At 44.6% G+C, this 16,478-nt stretch overlaps 1 protein-coding gene across 1 annotated transcript in view; it reads left to right on the top strand.

Annotated features, from left to right (window-relative positions):
* Nucleotides 1-16,478, top strand: part of NEO1 (neogenin 1) — a 527,807-nt gene that overhangs the window by 277,612 nt on the left and 233,717 nt on the right. The window lies entirely within an intron of this gene.

Genomic DNA, 16,478 nt, shown 5'->3' with positions numbered 1-16,478 from the left:
GAGTTGCTATAAAAAGTTCCCTACACTGGAGAGTTTTGTTTGTGAGGAGGCAATTGTAAAGAAAGGGGCTGGTCACTCTTTTGAGGCAAGATGTATAGATAGGCATCTTCAGGTTTTCCAGAATGGAGCCTGGTGTTTGAAATAGCTATGCCCAAGATTTTCAGAAGTGACTGGTATTTGTGATTGCCTCAGTTTTGGGGTACCCAACTGGAGGCATTTTTAAAGAGACCTAATTTTTAGAAAATACTGAGCATGCAGCTGCAGAAAATAAGGCCCGTTTAAGATGTCTCCAATTGAGCACCCAAAAATGGAGGCACCCAATCTCACTAGTTACTTCTGAAAAATCTTGACCATGTTTATCTTTTTCACAGATTACCTTTCTATAATTAAACTAAGGAGTGTTGTGGAAAATTGTCCACACTGTTGATTTTGGATCAGACAGCCTGAGGCTCCTTTATTGACAATCAAACATGCATGCATGGGGGAGTCAGCCAACGCAGCCGAACCCCCCCGACAGATAAATTACATATACTTCCTTAAAGTTTTACATCCATATAAGGAATAAAGCAAAACAAGTTTTCCTGTTTTTCTTAGTTTTGCCCTTTGCGGTTTCTTGCTCTGTCACCTGACATCTATTAATCATAATCTGTTACAAAGGTTAATTCTACTTTTATAATGTCTACACTTAGTTCTGCTTTTATGATTTCTGTCTACCCTTCTCCTTTTACTTTCCCCCCACCCTTTTCTCCTTCCTCCAGTCCACAGATACAGTTCATCTGACCCTACATACAGTTCACTTGACCAAAGTTTAGGCCTTAGACTATTTTTCCTCCACAATTCCCCCCTTTGGCGCTTCTCTAGCGCCATCTTTGGCCTAAACTTTAACATTCATGAGCCCATTGATTTCCTTCCTTTCCTTTTCTCTTATCTCATCCCAATTTTTATCATAAACCTCATTAACAATCATTAAGGCCACTTGCTCCCTTGCAGTGGGCTTAGCAGAAAAATTACAGGCACAGCAATATCCCTTACAAAAGCAATAGCAAAAACACAATCCTAAAACAAGCAATCCCAATACAACAGTCAATCCACCTATAGCAACAACATGGTGTTTGTATATAATTTTGGTCACTGCATACAGCACGTCTCGACTAGTGCACAAGGAAGACAGTCGATAGGCTGTCTGAAACCTTTTTCTATCTGATATACATTTTTAAGGATATGAATTTGTCCCTATAAATCAGAAATTTTTTTGGACCTCAGGTATCAATGAAAGCAGATTTTGGAAATGGCCTGGTACCAGGGTTGTCCAGTTAAAGGGCATTTTATACCTGAGAGTTGATTGCAAATTTTTATCCAAAGGCCAATAAATAACATGGCTGCCTACAGTCATAGTGAGGTTAAAATGGGCGTTGTATACAATATGGGCCTTAACAAATACACAGCTGTTATTAGCCTGGAAGATCATGACTCCTGTCAGGAAGGTTCCCAGTCCCTTACCTTCCCAACAAACATTGTTATGGACAGTGACAACTTTCCCCAGCTTGAGTTTACATATACATTGAAGCTGTGAGTGTCCATTGATTCCCCAATCCAATCCAAATATTGGGTGTTATTTCAGGGGCACCGACTATAAATTGGCTAGGTAAACCAGGTGGTTTTATTTCCCATATGTCTCAGTGAATAACCCAGTCCCAGATGCAACCTCCCCATGGACCAGGCAGGACTCGGTAAGTGGGTGCCCATACCCCTTTAACTGGTCCATACGCTTGGAAGGAGCACTGGGACTGTACACACTTCCACCCTGAAAGTGGATTAGATGGTACTCCTGAGGTGTCTGTGAGGGCAGTGGGCCAGGCCTGGTGCTCGAGGTCACTCCGAATGGCCACTAACTGATCATTCAGAAAATCCTGGATCTCTGAACATGCCGTGTCCCACTGCAATGCCTCCCCAGCACCAGTGATGTTCCAGACCATCTCTGCTAGAAGTCTCTGGGTTAAGGAACCAAGGGCGGAAATGATATGTAACTCACCTACCCCGGCTTGCACCTTGGTTAGTTGTGCCCCTGTAATAAGCCCTGAGGCCTTTTCTAATTGGCCCAATTTTTCTGCATGCTGTTGTTTTTTATGGATATTCCAAATTACAGCTACACTGTTGGCTTCATTCCATAGAGATCCGGTCAAGTCTCTCTTTTTTTTCTAGAGGAAATAACCCAAGCCCTCTGTTGTGCTAATCTAATGGCAGCCCCCCCCTCCCCCCCCCCCCCTGAACATAGAGGTGATCTGGAAACTGGATAAGGGCAATACAAATTTAACAGTTCCTAATGTAGTGTTAATTACAATCCATTGATATCCTAATACAGCTCTCTTTGGTGTAGTACTGTACCACATCTGTTGGTTAAACACCTTTATGTACTTCTGGGAGGCATTGATGTTAATGGCATAAGAAGAGGTGTATTACAGTAAGATACAGGTCACATTATTAGTCACTGGAATAATTTTTATGCAGGTAAAATTTCCAGTGGCAAAACAAACTCGTTGGGTATTCGTTTAATTGTTCACTAATATGGGATATCCTGAACCTTAAAAATAATTTCTTTTTCTAAACAATATTTAAATAAATCACTAAAGTGTGAAGGCCTTGGCCATTGGTTTTATCAAATATATGGCATTGTCTGTATTTGGATGTGTTACAGGGGTAATAGTGTAATGGAGGAGATGGCAGGGGCAGTGGCAACAAGGTGCCTTTGGTACTTGTCATTTAAAATCCAATTAGGGAGGGCAATACATGCTGAAGGACTTATCCAAAACACAGGACGCAGCCTGTAGAATAAACCCCAAAATCCAATCAATACCACATTCCCAAGCATGGGTCCCACAAGTTTCTTCCTGCCAGTGTATAATTCTTTGTTTCTTTACTAGGGTCAGTTTTTAATGTCTTTTGTAGTCAGGAATCCCTGGACTTTGGTGGTTTCAATGGAGTGAGTGTTCCTTCTTCTCTTTTCCTGAATCAGTCGTGGTTCAGCATCATACAAGGGAGAGGTTACTAGCACTTCACCTTGTCCTTTTTCCCTGCTGTCTAGAAGGCACAGCAGAGCTTGAAGGAGAAATAGGCTTATCAGTGAGAGAGCCCTCCCGAGGTGGAGGGGTCTTTTTACAGTGAGAAGCATGGGTCCAGGCAGGCAGTCCTTGGCACTTCACAGCGGTGTTGGTGGTTAACAGGACTTGGAAAGGGCCTTTCCAGCATGAAGCCAAAGCAGTCTTTCGTTGATGGACTTTACGTAGACTCAGCCTTCTGGTTTCAATGAATGGCAGGGCTGCTAGGGTCTTTGGATAGCACTTCTTTACCTGTGAGAAAAAACCTAACACATTTCATTAATGCCTGGCAGTATTTTGCAGATTTTTTACAGCTGCTTGGGCACATTCAAGCCCCCCCTTTTCTTGGTTGTCAGCCAAGTCTTAGCTGTAGCAGTGTCCTTGAATGGGGACAGCATCTTATCTTTGGACTGAGCTTGCTAGCTATTTTTTTTTCCAGTTAACTTGTTCTGTTCTTTTTCCTTCTCCCCTTCTTGGCTTCTTTTTAACCTACAAAGGAAACTTCCACTCATACACCTTTTCTCAACAATGAACACATACACATTGCCATTATACAGTACATTAGTCTTATTATTCTATGTATGCCACATTTACCCTTCCAGTAAAATAACTTTATTACAGAGCTATGGAGCAACAAACCAGGACAAGCACACCCACTTTTGAGGAGTCTACTCGGTACAACCTCTGGTGTCCAATAGCTTTCCTCCCTCCCCAGCCCTCTGGCTAGAAATCTGAGGTAGCCAGAAGGATCCCATGTGCAATATAGGGAGTGGGTTAACCTTTCATGTCCTTGCTTCCAAAGACTGTTGGTATGCAAATTTTAACAACAATTTTTTTCAATTAAAAGATCTGGCCAATGAAGTATTTTTCTTACTTAAGCAAATGTATTAAACTTTAGTATATCACATTTTCCTGATTTATCCAAACACTTTGTATTCCAAGTTGAATAAAACAAGTATCTGCTTTTTTTTTTATTTAACCGTTCTATTTAATTTTAAACTAGACTGTTCTATAAAAAATATTAAACACAACAATTCTGGCCACAAGACAAACACCACAAGACAGGACACAGAACACAAAAATAATTCCTATTGTACCAGTAAATGCATGGTACGTTGAATGCTATTTAGCTGGCATCTGTTTTTCTCTGATTATCTGAAAGACAAAAGAACAGAAGTCTACCCCTTCTGGGTAGTCAGTCATTGCTTAAAATATTTCCTTTATATACAAATACTCTTGTTGATTTCAGGCAAAACAGAGGAATTATCCCATATTTCCTTGTAATTGTTTTATAGGCAGCCCAGGTTTCAGTGGCTTCTACATTATCAGTTAAGATAATTTGCATTAGTACAGATGCTTTCTGGCTTGCTTCTGGATTCACAGCTATTCACAGCTTAAAGACTCTTACTTAAAAAGGGACACAATTAACTTTTAACTCCTGTTTTCAAACACACAGTGATCTGAAAAAGACAACACAACCTATTTTGGTAAGTTTGCATTTCCTTTACCTCTGTTCCAATATACACTGCACATGTTCTAGGGAAAATACACATCCTTTCCATCAATTTTTACACAAGGTGTAACTGTTTCTTTTGTGCTTACAAAATTTTTATGCACCCACAGCAAAGTGACAGCTCGACCACACAGAGCCAGTGGCACTGTCCTTCTCTCTCTTTACCAGATCTTTTATCTGCTATTTTGTTACACAAAAACAAATTCAAATCTTTTATTCTCCTGGCTTTGACTACCCTGCTGCAGCCACAACCTTTGGTCTTTATTTAAAACATTTTAAATCTTGTAAAGCATTAAGTCACCTTAAGGATTAAATGCTAAATACCTTAAACAACACTAGTTTCCTGTGTCTGGCAAAAGTATTCTCAGTTTTGCAACTTTAAACAATACCAATTTATCTCAAACTTATAAAATACAGATTGTACACAGCAGGAGTGTTCTTCAGCAAATTCGACTAAATTATTCATAGTTGAATAATTCCACTTAAATAACCTCTTGCCTGGATTACTTACAGACATTCCTACCAAGTTTCACTGCTTGATTCCCTCCAGTAACTACAGAGTTAACTTTTCACTGTCTTTCTTTCAACTTCCTCAAACTGTGATTGCCTGCTTATATGGGCCCAATCCTTTTTTTCTTTGCTGCATTATTTCTTTCCATGGGCACAGGCATTGTTTCACTACCAATTTAGCAAGGAGGGTGGGCCTTTTAACTAACCCCCCTTTTATTTATTTATATACACCTATTTACATACACACATTACATCTAGATGCATCTTATTTAATAATAACTTTAATTCTTTATGTCTGGACTTAATACAATTTTTTTCTTGAGGCGATAATAACCCCTCAGCACTGGTGCATTATAAAAAAGAACAACAGGGCTAGGGACAACGGGAGAGAAAGAAAGACCAACAGCATGAACAGCATGATAAAACGGGGGAGTCACACTTACTGACCATAGAAATAATGACTTCTTGTTAAATTAAGGAGGTAACAACAGATTAGATTCTTCTTTGGCCTTTTTGATAGAGGATACTGCTGCACCTTGGGAAGGGTTCTTGCTGGGTTTAGGTGAATCTTAACGGGCTGGGCAGACCCAATGCACCCAACCTGGTTGGCATGATCGGCTCACAAAGCCCACGGGGGGGAGAGACCTTAACCAGCAGTTCCTGTTGCAACGAGGAAGGGCTGGGGTCAGTCTTCTCCTATAAACTGCCAGGACTTCATTGTGAGCGGGACCAGGCACGTCCAGATACACACCATCTGGGGTATAGCAGATTATACAATTTAATTTACACAACAAGTCTTTTCCCAAAAGGTTAACCGATAAACAAGGACTAAAGAGAAAAATTGACAATAACAGGTCTATAAGATCATCAGGAGGTGTGGAGGGGATACTCCAAAGAGCTTTGCTTCCTGAAGGGGTCTAGATAAATAGAGCGATATCTGCTGGCCAGCGGGGTTACGGAAGAGAGTCAATTTCCTTTTTATCTTTTTTAAGCTTTTCTTGGGAGTCCTTGGAACTCCCTACTTGAGATTTATGGCGCCGTTTTACTGTTTCCTTACACCAATAAATATATACATCAAACTGATCTTGTCCGACTTTGTTGGCAAGAAGTGCGCCTCTGAGGTGCACAGTCCTGTCAAGGTCAAAGCTTTCTTCTAATGGAAATTACAAATTTGGATCATCTCTGGTATACCAATTACATTTATATTCCTGGAGTCTACCTGATTGTAGGGTTTCGGTCAGCTATCCCGAGGTTACCGACTGTGAGATCCAATCTCTCAATCCCTAGGTTTCCGATAGCGTCTTCCTGAACCCATAATCCCTTTTTCCCTCAGCTCCCCTGAACACTATCAGGCCACTCACACGGGTCAAAGGGCTTGCTTTAGAGACATTCCTGGTTGTAAGCCTCAAGGCCTCGCAGAAAGCTCTGGGCGTCTTCCTATGACCCTCACGCGTTTCAGTCATTCACACTTGCACACAAACGCTGAGGTAAGGCCTACAACCGAGGCCTATCCTTGTGGGAACTCCGACTCCCCGCCACTTACCCGTGGCTTTTCCCGGAACCAAAACATATAACATTTAACATTCACTGTGTGCCCCCTCTTTATACCGGCGAGGCGTGACCCAAACCCCAACATTCAGACATCCATACAAGAAAGGGTCTGGAAAGGCGCGGTCCCCGCACACACCCCTTCCGGCAAAGAGCACCGGCCCATCTTCAGGAGAATGGTGTCGCTTGCCCTACTGCCTCCGGTACAGCGGGCGGTTTCCAGGGGCTCCCTCGCTCTCCGAGCGGGGAAGGGAGCCTAAGGCTCCAAGAGGGGAATCGGGGAAGGGAACTCGGTCTCAGGGCATACAGACCAAAAGGAGTCAGGGAAGACACGGTCTCCGCACACCGCTCCCCCAGCAAAGGGCACCGGTCCGTCTTCGAGAGAGCGGAGACAGTCACCCTACTGCCTAGGAGTTCATGGACGGTTTCCCAGGGCCTCCTCGCTCTCCGAGCAGGGAAGGGAGCCTAGGGCTCCAGGAGGGAAACAAGGGTAGGGGACCCTGCGACCCTCACTCATTCACAAACATACGGCACACCCCCTAAACTGGCTTTTAGCCCCAATTACTGGCAGCTAGTTTTACGGCATTCACCACCAACCTACCGCTGGTGGGAACTTTCGCTGGCCAACCTACCTCGGGGGGTTCCAACACCGAACCTATGACAGAAAAAAAACAAAAGGGCGTCAGGCGTGTCTGTCAACAAAAGGTTCAGATCCAGCTTGCAACTCACCCAACCCTGAGCCTACGGGCAGATCCTCCACCAGAACCCACTCCAGAGATTTCAAAAGGTCTCTTACCTTTCAGATGGGCCCTGGGTTTGGTGGGAGACTGCCCGCAGTCCTCCGGTCTGGGGAAGTCTTCTGTGGATCCCGGACGAGCCCCCAAATTGTTGTGGAAAATTGTCCACACTGTTGATTTTGGATCAGACAGCCTGAGGCTCCTTTATTGACAATCAAACATGCATGCATGGGGGAGTCAGCCAACGCAGCCGAACCCCCCCGACAGATAAAATGCGAGAGATTATATAGGATAAAACCACAAAAATTACATATACTTCCTTAAAGTTTTATATCCATATAAGGAATAAAGCAAAACAAGTTTTCCTGTTTTTCTTAGTTTTGCCCTTTGCGGTTTCTTTCTCTGTCACCTGACATCTATTAATCATAATCTGTTACAAAGGTTAATTCTACTTTTATAATGTCTACAGTTAGTTCTGCTTTTATGATTTTTGTCTACCCTTCTCCTTTTACTTCCCCCCACCCTTTTCTCCTTCCTCCAGTCCAAGATACAGTTCATCCTACCCTACATACAGTTCACTTGACCAAAGTTTAGGCCTTAGACTATTTTTCCTCCACAGGAGTAACTATGACATCAACTACTTGCAGTTTCATATATTTAGTGTAATACAGGACAACTGAACAGCAGTATGACTGGATGTTCTAACAGGAACACAGCTATAAAAACGGATCAGAAATAAGACATTGATTTGGGTGCCAGGTCCAATCCGTAACTCTTCTGACCAGTATGAGAGCTTGTTTTACATGGACTTTCCCATTGATTGTGCAGAAGCTTTGACTCTTTCCTTCTAACGTTTTTTGATGGTTTAGAGTTCTGATTCTACTTCCACTGTTTGAATACCTGCCCCAATTAGATTGCTTTCAGGCTAGTTAAACTGCCATGGAAAACGTATAAACCCCATGAATTACAGCTGCTTTTGAGGCCAGAGTGTCAAAACCATACCCTGGTTTTTAACAGGTGTCAAAAGCAGCTGTAATTCACAGGGTTTCTATGTTTTCGTTGGCAGTTTAATCTGAAAGTACTTAGAAAATCAGGTTTCTAAGCAAGTTTAATTTTAGTAGTCTTATAAAAATCTTCAGGTTGCCTTGTTGCAGTGACTGGTAGACTTTTTTTCTGTCCTGGTGACAGAGCTTGTGTCTTTTTTTTATAGTCTTCAAACAGTGACTGAATTCTTGTTTTAAACTTGCTTTTAAAATATTTCTGAGTATTTGCAGGGCCTTCCAGATGAGCTCTAGAGATTTCCAGGTCTGTGGTGATTATAAGGATTTTTTGGAATTTCTATCATAGCCCTCCTGGTTTAGATTATATTATTGCACAAGATACCCACATTAGGGACTGCACTTAATGACTTCTCTTTCCTTGTTTTGGGAAATGTGAAAATGTTGAAAATGAAGTAGCATGTCTATAGAGAAGGAATTTCAATCTTCTCCTGAATTTAGTGTCTGTCTTTTTGAATGGAAATCAAATTGTCCCATAGAATGTTCTGTGTTCCTATATCTTGGCTGGACAGGTAATTGATTGTTTGAGATTCACTTGAAAGAAAGACCTATCTCTAATGTTCTTTAGTCCATTCTGCCCCACATTGTAAATCAATGCCTATCACCTGGTCTACACTAGAAAAATTTAACTGGTTAAAGCTCCGAGAATATTTGTAAAACACCTAGAATGTATTGCATTTACTGAATCAGGAATTGTGGGATAAATATTCAGAGAACATTGTCATTTATATTTTTCAGTGCTAATGTGGGCCAAAACTTAAACCAATTCAGCATGGTTAGTGTGGACGCACTGAATTTTGTCCATAAATTAGTTTTGTACAACAAGTTGACTTGCCAATGATTTAATTCTAGTGTTGACAAGACCTATGTGAGAATATTAAATAATTTAAACTGTATCCACAAGTAAAACCATAGCCCAAAAGTTAAACAGTTTATGAAAACTGAATAATCATGTTAACCTAAATGTTTTTCAGTTTGTCTTAAAGCATCCACACTACCCTTTAGAAATGCCCCCTCCCAAAAGTTAATTAAATTAACATTTTAGAAGCTTGCACCAATATGACAGGCTCACAGGCTGTGTCTACACTTGCAAATTTGATGTCTTTTTCGACACCAAGTCTTCACTGCTGCTCAGAGCAAGGTTTTGTGACAGTGCTGAAAATTCATGAGTCCTGTTTACAATAGCACTTAGACCCATGCTAGCGCTGAGACAGTGGTTTTGATGCAGAAGAGTGAGCACTGAATTTGTTAGTACAGACAGTCCATTTGTCCCAAAATATTAGTATTGTTACTATTAATAGTACTTTAGAAAATATTTATTTTATGGTAGCACCCAAAGACCCCAATCAGTTTTGCTGGGATTGGCACAATGACAGTTAGACTTAGTCAATGGAGTTTAAGAACAACCTTTATTGAGGTTCCTTTCTGAATAGGGATGTGTTTAAGCATGTGCTTAGATGCTTTTCTGAGACTGGGCCTCAAATTCAAGTGAATTTTTTTAGGTTTAAACATTCTTTACGTTGGCTCCATTAGTATACGTTTTAGTATTACTGAAAATTTGATTTGTTGTTTTTCCTCCTTAAATCAGGGCTGCCCAGAGGATTCAGGAGGCCTGGGGCAAAGCAATTTCGGGGGCCCCTTCCATAAAAAAAAGTTGCAGTACTATAGTAACATGTATTTGGAAATGTAAAAAATAACTAGTGAAATACATTCAAAAATTAATTTGAAAATACACTAAATACATTATTTAAAAACATTAAATGCTTTAATGGTATGTATACATTTGCAATTACATAATGGGCTGTTGCTGGGTGATGGTTGGTGCCAATGGGCTGTCGCTGCCTGGGGGTGGTGCTGCTGTTGCCCAGGGCTGGGTGGGAAGCTGGGCTCTGGGTTGGGGGGTGCCCGGCTCACAGGGGCTGGGCTCAGGGCTGTGGGGAGATGGGATCGGGGGGTGTCCGGCTCAGAGGAGCTGGGCTCAGAGCTGGGGGTCAGGGCTGTGGGGGGATGGGGTCGGGGTGTGTGTCCGGCTCAGACGGGCTGGGCTCGGAGCTGGGGGGTCAGGGCTGTGGGGGGGATGGGGTCGGGGGAGTGCCTGGCCCCGGCCCCTTACCATGCCGCTTACCCCCTCTCCCGGAGCCTCAGCGCGGTGCGTCCAGCGCTGCAGCGGCGTGGTGTCTCCAGCGGGGCCTGAGTTCCTGCTGCTCAGCCGCAGCTCACAGCCCCGCCCGCTTACCAGCTTAGACGCTGGGGGATGTGGGAAGACGGGGGGAGCCTCTGACATACTCGTGGGGGCCCCAGCGGGTCCCGGGGCCTGGGGGCCCCACTTGCCCCCCCCCCAGGGCGGCCCTGTCTTAAATTAGTGGGATACAAAACAATACAAATTGTGAGTTTGACTGATTAATCAGTCAGCTTAGTAAGTTAGGGTTACCATATTTTAATTTAAAAAAAGGAGGACACTCTGGCCCTGCCCCAACTCCGCCCCTTCCCCTTCCCTGTCCCTTCCCCAAAGTCCCCGCCCCAACTCTGCCCCCTCCCCTGAACGCTGCGCCCCCCCCGCTCCTCCCCCTCCCCTGCTTCCCGCAAATCAAATGTTCGCGGGAAGCCTGAAACAGGGAGGCAGCAGGTAAGCTGGGGCTGGGGCGGGGCTCCCTCTGGCGTCCGGCCAGCCCAGGCCAAGAGGCTCTGGCCCCGGCGTCTCCTGCCCGGCTCGGCTCAGGCCCTGGGGCGCTGGCCCTGGTTCCGGCCCCGGCCCCTGGCCGAGCACCGCCGGCCCCCGACTGAGCACCGCCGGCCACAGCGGCTCCGGCCCCCGGCCGAGCACCACCGGCCCCCAACCGAGCACCGCCGGCCCCAGCGGCTCCGGCCCCCGGCCGAGCACCGCCAGCCCCAGCGGCTCCGGCCCGGACCCAAGCCCCACGACCCCTCCCTCCCTATTTTCCCGGACATGTCCGGCTTTTTGGGATTTCCTCCCGGACGGGGATTTGAGGCCCCAAAAGCCGGACATGTCCGGGAAAATCCGGACGTATGGTAACCCTAAGTAAGTGACTAAAATATTTTTGTAAAACCCTAAACAAGAGTTACCAGTGTTTAGTCAGAAATAATTACTTCATTTAATTTGAAGAGAGTAACTTTTATTGAGAGTAACTTTTATGTCCATCAATGGCAATTAGCCAGGATGGACAGGGATGATGGCCCTAGCCTTTGTTTGCCAGAAGCTGGGAATGGGCGACGGGATGGATCACTTGATGATTACCTGTTCTGTTCATTCCCTCTGGGGCACCTGGCATTGGCCATTGTTGGAAGACAGGATACTGGGCTAGATGGACCTTTGGTCTGACCCAGTATGGTCGTTCTTATGTTTTTATTGAAAGAGATATCAGTTGTCCATCATACTGTTCTGAGCAAGAACTAGCCATCAGTCTCATAATTTTGAATCAATATAGTTTAAAGGAGAATGTTAGTTTCTAATCAGCCAGCAGAAATTTCATCACAACATTTTTTATTTTAACATTTTAAGCAGTTCATTTCAGTTTTGTGTCATGTTAATAGCAGAAGCAGGTTTCTTCATAATTTTAATTTTGTATAAATGACTAGACATTAGCAGCAAATGCATTTCAGCATCACTTTTCACACAGAAAACACATCTCTGCAATTGTATGGTCTAGGAAAGGAGAAAAGAGCAAGAAAATACTTTTTCCTTGAATTAAAACTCCTTTTACATATCTCGGATATATTACTTATGATCGTACTGACCCCCTGTCCATCCATGGTAAACCCTCCGTAACTTTTCTCTGGTTTATAAAACAGCTAACAATAAACCAAACCAAACTAAACATGTAGTGTCTGCATAAATACATTTTGGTATAAGCTGTGTGTGTAGAATCTCCTATATTTCATGACTAGCTAGACATATCCTCCTTATAGTGAGTGGAAAAGCTAAAACATATTGACAACTAGTGCAAAATCTAATTTATATCAGTATTTCAAGCTACCAGTTTCGGATCCAAAAGTTGCAAACTCACGTTTTTGTAGCAATGAATTTTGTAACCGGCAAAAAACATCAAATGAGAGTAAACTATATAATTCAATATATCTGCTTTATTCTCAGCTGTAGTTATTTTTATTAATTTTGTGTGTGTGCCATGAGGATTGACAAATTTCTAGAAGAGAGAACTCTGGTTGAAAGCTTTCTGCTTTAGGTTCTTCACATTTGGAACAAAGGAACTTCTCCTCGCTCCTCCATCCACACAGGCAGATGGGTGCTCCTTTTTTTTGGCTGCAAAACTACCTCTCTCAGGAGGAGCCTGCCCAAAAGTCCTAAGTCTTCCTTCCATTTTTTATACAGCAGGACATTTATTCTGAGTTCTGCAATAATTTTCTAATATAGGAATGCAAGGAGAAAGTGCCTGGATTGTGGCACCAGTTTTTCCTAGTCTTAAGAAGAATTGAACTGCTTATCCTCTGATTGTCTTGCTTGGGGCATGAGTAAAACCCTCTGACTCTACATCGGGGTGGGGAACCTTTTTTCTGTTGAGGGCCACTGACCCACAGAAAAAATCAGTCACAGGCCACACACAGCCCCGTGGGGAGGGCGGGGCGGGGAGGCTCAGGGCTTCCCCTAGGCTCCGGGGTGGGGCCAGAAATGATGGGTTCAGAGTGCATGAGGGGGCTCCAGGCTAGGGCCAAGGGGTTTTGAGTGTGGGAGCAGGCTCAGGGCTGGGGCAGGGGGTTGGGGTGGGAGTGTGGGCTGTGGGAGGGAGTTGGGGTGTGGGAGGGAGCTCATGGCTGGAGCAGGGCGTTTGGGGTGGGGGTGCAGGCTCTGGGAGGGACTTAAGGTGCGGGAGAGGGTTCCGACCTTGGGCAGGGAGTTTGGGGGGAGGTGCGGGCTCTGGGAGGGGTTTGGGGTGCGGAGAGGACTCAGGGCACGGGGCAGGGGTTGGGGTGCAGGAGGAGGTGAGGGGTGCGGGCTCTGGCTAGGCACCACTTACCTCAGGTGGCTCCCAATTGGCGACGCAGCAGGGCTAAGGCAGGCTTCCCTGCTGCCCTGGCCCCACGCTGCTCCCGGAAGTGGCTATGATGTGGCCACGCGGCTCTGTGTGGTGTGTGCTGCCCGCACCCGCGGTTCCTGGCCAATGAGAGGTGTGGTGGCGGCACCTGGAGGCAGGGGCGGGCACATGCGGACTCGGAGCTTCCCTGATTGCCCTTGTGCCTAGGGGCCACAGGGACAGCTGACCGGCCTGGCACCCCAGCTTCCCCCCGCAGCAGGGCGAGCCAGTGCTCGCGGTTCTAGCCCTGCAGGGTGGGGTGCTGCGGCTCAGGGCTTCAGGCCCGCAGCATGGAGACTTGCCACACGCCCAGGAGCGGTGCCAGGGGTTTTGGCGCCCTAGGCGGGGGTCCTTCCGCGCTCCCAGTCTTCGGGGCACTTCGGCGGTGGCGAGTGAAGGACCCGCCGCAGAATTGCCGCTGAAGACCCGGAGCGCAGAAGGATCCCCCCGCCGCCGAATTGCCGCCAAGGGCGGCAAAATGCCACCCCCCCAAATCCTGGTGCCCTAGGCGACCGCCTAGGTCGCCTAAATGGAAGCACCAGCCCTGCACGCGCCGGATTAAATTAAGCAGCCAGCCAGATCTGGCCTCTGGGCTGGAGGTTCTCCACCCCTGCTCTACATAATCATTCAGGCCTCTCTCACCAGCATCAGCACCGAGAACCAGAAAAGCCTTGATGCAGGCCTTTCCAAAGTTCCCTGCATGACCCACCAGGATGGCCAGCCACCTAGTTGGTTTTATAATTATTGTTGTTATACTGCAGGAGTGCCTATTGGCTGCAGTCAGGATTTGGAGTCCTATTGTACATGTTGTATGCGCACAGTCATGAAAAGATAGCCCCTGCCCCAAATACACTATTATATACACAAACATACAACACTAAGAATATGACAACAAATAAAACAGAGCGGGCAGGGCTCACCAGATCAAATGATAAATGTGATGAGCAACGGTCTTAGTACACTAGCTGCCTAGCCATTGTTGAGTGTGTCTTTTGGCATCATGACATGACAAAGGTGAATTTTGAGGAGGGATTTGAAGGAAGACAACGTAGTAGCTCTGCAGATTTTTACAGGGAATTCCTCTCATAATAGATGACATAAGAAAAATGCAAAGATGCGAATCCACAGGTTCCATAGAGTCTCTATGGATAGAAATTTCATGCTCTAGTAAAAATATAACATTAGGGATCTATTATCGACCACCTGACCAGGACAGTAATAGTGATGATGAAATGCTAAGGGAAATTAGAGAGGCTATCAAAATTAAGAACCCAATAATAGTGGGGGATTTCAATTATCCCCATATTGACTGGGAACATTTCACTTCAGGACGAAATGCAGAGATAAAATTTCTCGATACTTTAAATGACTGCTTCATGGAGCAGCTGGTACGGGAACCCACAAGGGGAGAGGCGACTCTAGATTTAATCCTGAGTGGAGCGCAGGAGCTGGTCCAAGAGGTAACTATAGCGGGACCGCTTGGAAATAGTGACCATAATACAATAGCATTCAACATCCCTGTGGTGGGAAGAACACCTCAACTGTCCAACACTGTGGCCTTTAATTTCAAAAGAGGGAACTATACAAAAATGAGGGGGTTAGTTAGACAAAAGTTAAAAGGTACAGTGACTAAAGTGAAATCCCTGCAAGTTGCGTGGGCCCTTTTTAAAGACACCATAATAGAGGCTCAACTTCAATGTATACCCCAAATTAAGAAAAACAGTAAAAGAACTAAAAAAGAGCCACCGTGGCTTAACAACCATGTAAAAGAAGCAGTGAGAGATAAAAAGACTTCCTTTAAAAAGTGGAAGTCAAATCCTAGTGAGGCAAATAGAAAGGAGCACAAACACTGCCAACTTAAGTGCAAGAGTGTAATAAGAAAAGCCAAAGAGGAGTTTGAAGAACGGCTAGCCAAAAACTCCAAAGGTAATAACAAAATGTTTTTTAAGTACATCAGAAGCAGGAAGCCTGCTAAACAACCAGTGGGGCCCCTTGACGATGAAAATACAAAAGGAGCGCTTAAAGATGATAAAGTCATTGCGGAGAAACTAAATGGATTCTTTGCTTCAGTCTTCACGGCTGAGGATGTTAGGGAGATTCCCAAACCTGAGCTGGCTTTTGTAGGTGACAAATCTGAGGAACTGTCACAGATTGAAGTATCACTAGAGGAGGTTTTGGAATTAATTGATAAACTCAACATTAACAAGTCACCGGGACCAGATGGCATTCACCCAAGAGTTCTGAAAGAACTCAAATGTGAAGTTGCGGAACTATTAACTAAGGTTTGTAACCTGTCCTTTAAATCGGCTTCGGTACCCAATGACTGGAAGTTAGCTAATGTAACGCCAATATTTAAAAAGGGCTCTAGGGGTGATCCCGGCAATTACAGACCGGTAAGTCTAACGTCGGTACCGGGCAAATTACTTGAAACAATAGTAAAGAACAAAATTGTCAGACACATAGAAAAACATAAACTCTTGAGCAATAGTCAACATTGTTTCTGTAAAGGGAAATTGTGTCTTACTAATCTATTAGAGTTCTTTGAAGGGGTCAACAAACATGTGGACAAGGGGGATCCGGTGGACATAGTGTACTTAGATTTCCAGAAAGCCTTTGACAAGGTCCCTCACCAAAGGCTCTTACGTAAATTAAGCTGTCATGGGATAAAAGGGAAGGTCCTTTCATGGATTGAGAACTGGTTAAAGGACAGGGAACAAAGGGTAGGAATTAATGGTAAATTCTCAGAATGGAGAGGGGTAACTAGTGGTGTTCCCCAAGGGTCAGTCCTAGGACCAATCCTATTCAATTTATTCATAAATGATCTGGAGAAAGGGGTAAACAGTGAGGTGGCAAAGTTTGCAGATGATACTAAACTACTCAAGATAGTTAAGACCAAAGCAGATTGTGAAGAACTTCAAAAAGATCTCACAAAACTAAGTGATTGGGCAGCAAAATGGCAAATGAAATTT

Source organism: Emys orbicularis, chromosome 10 (assembly GCF_028017835.1).
Source record: "Emys orbicularis isolate rEmyOrb1 chromosome 10, rEmyOrb1.hap1, whole genome shotgun sequence".
Lineage (NCBI taxonomy): Eukaryota > Metazoa > Chordata > Testudines > Emydidae > Emys > Emys orbicularis.
This window is presented reverse-complemented; position numbering and strand designations above follow the sequence as displayed.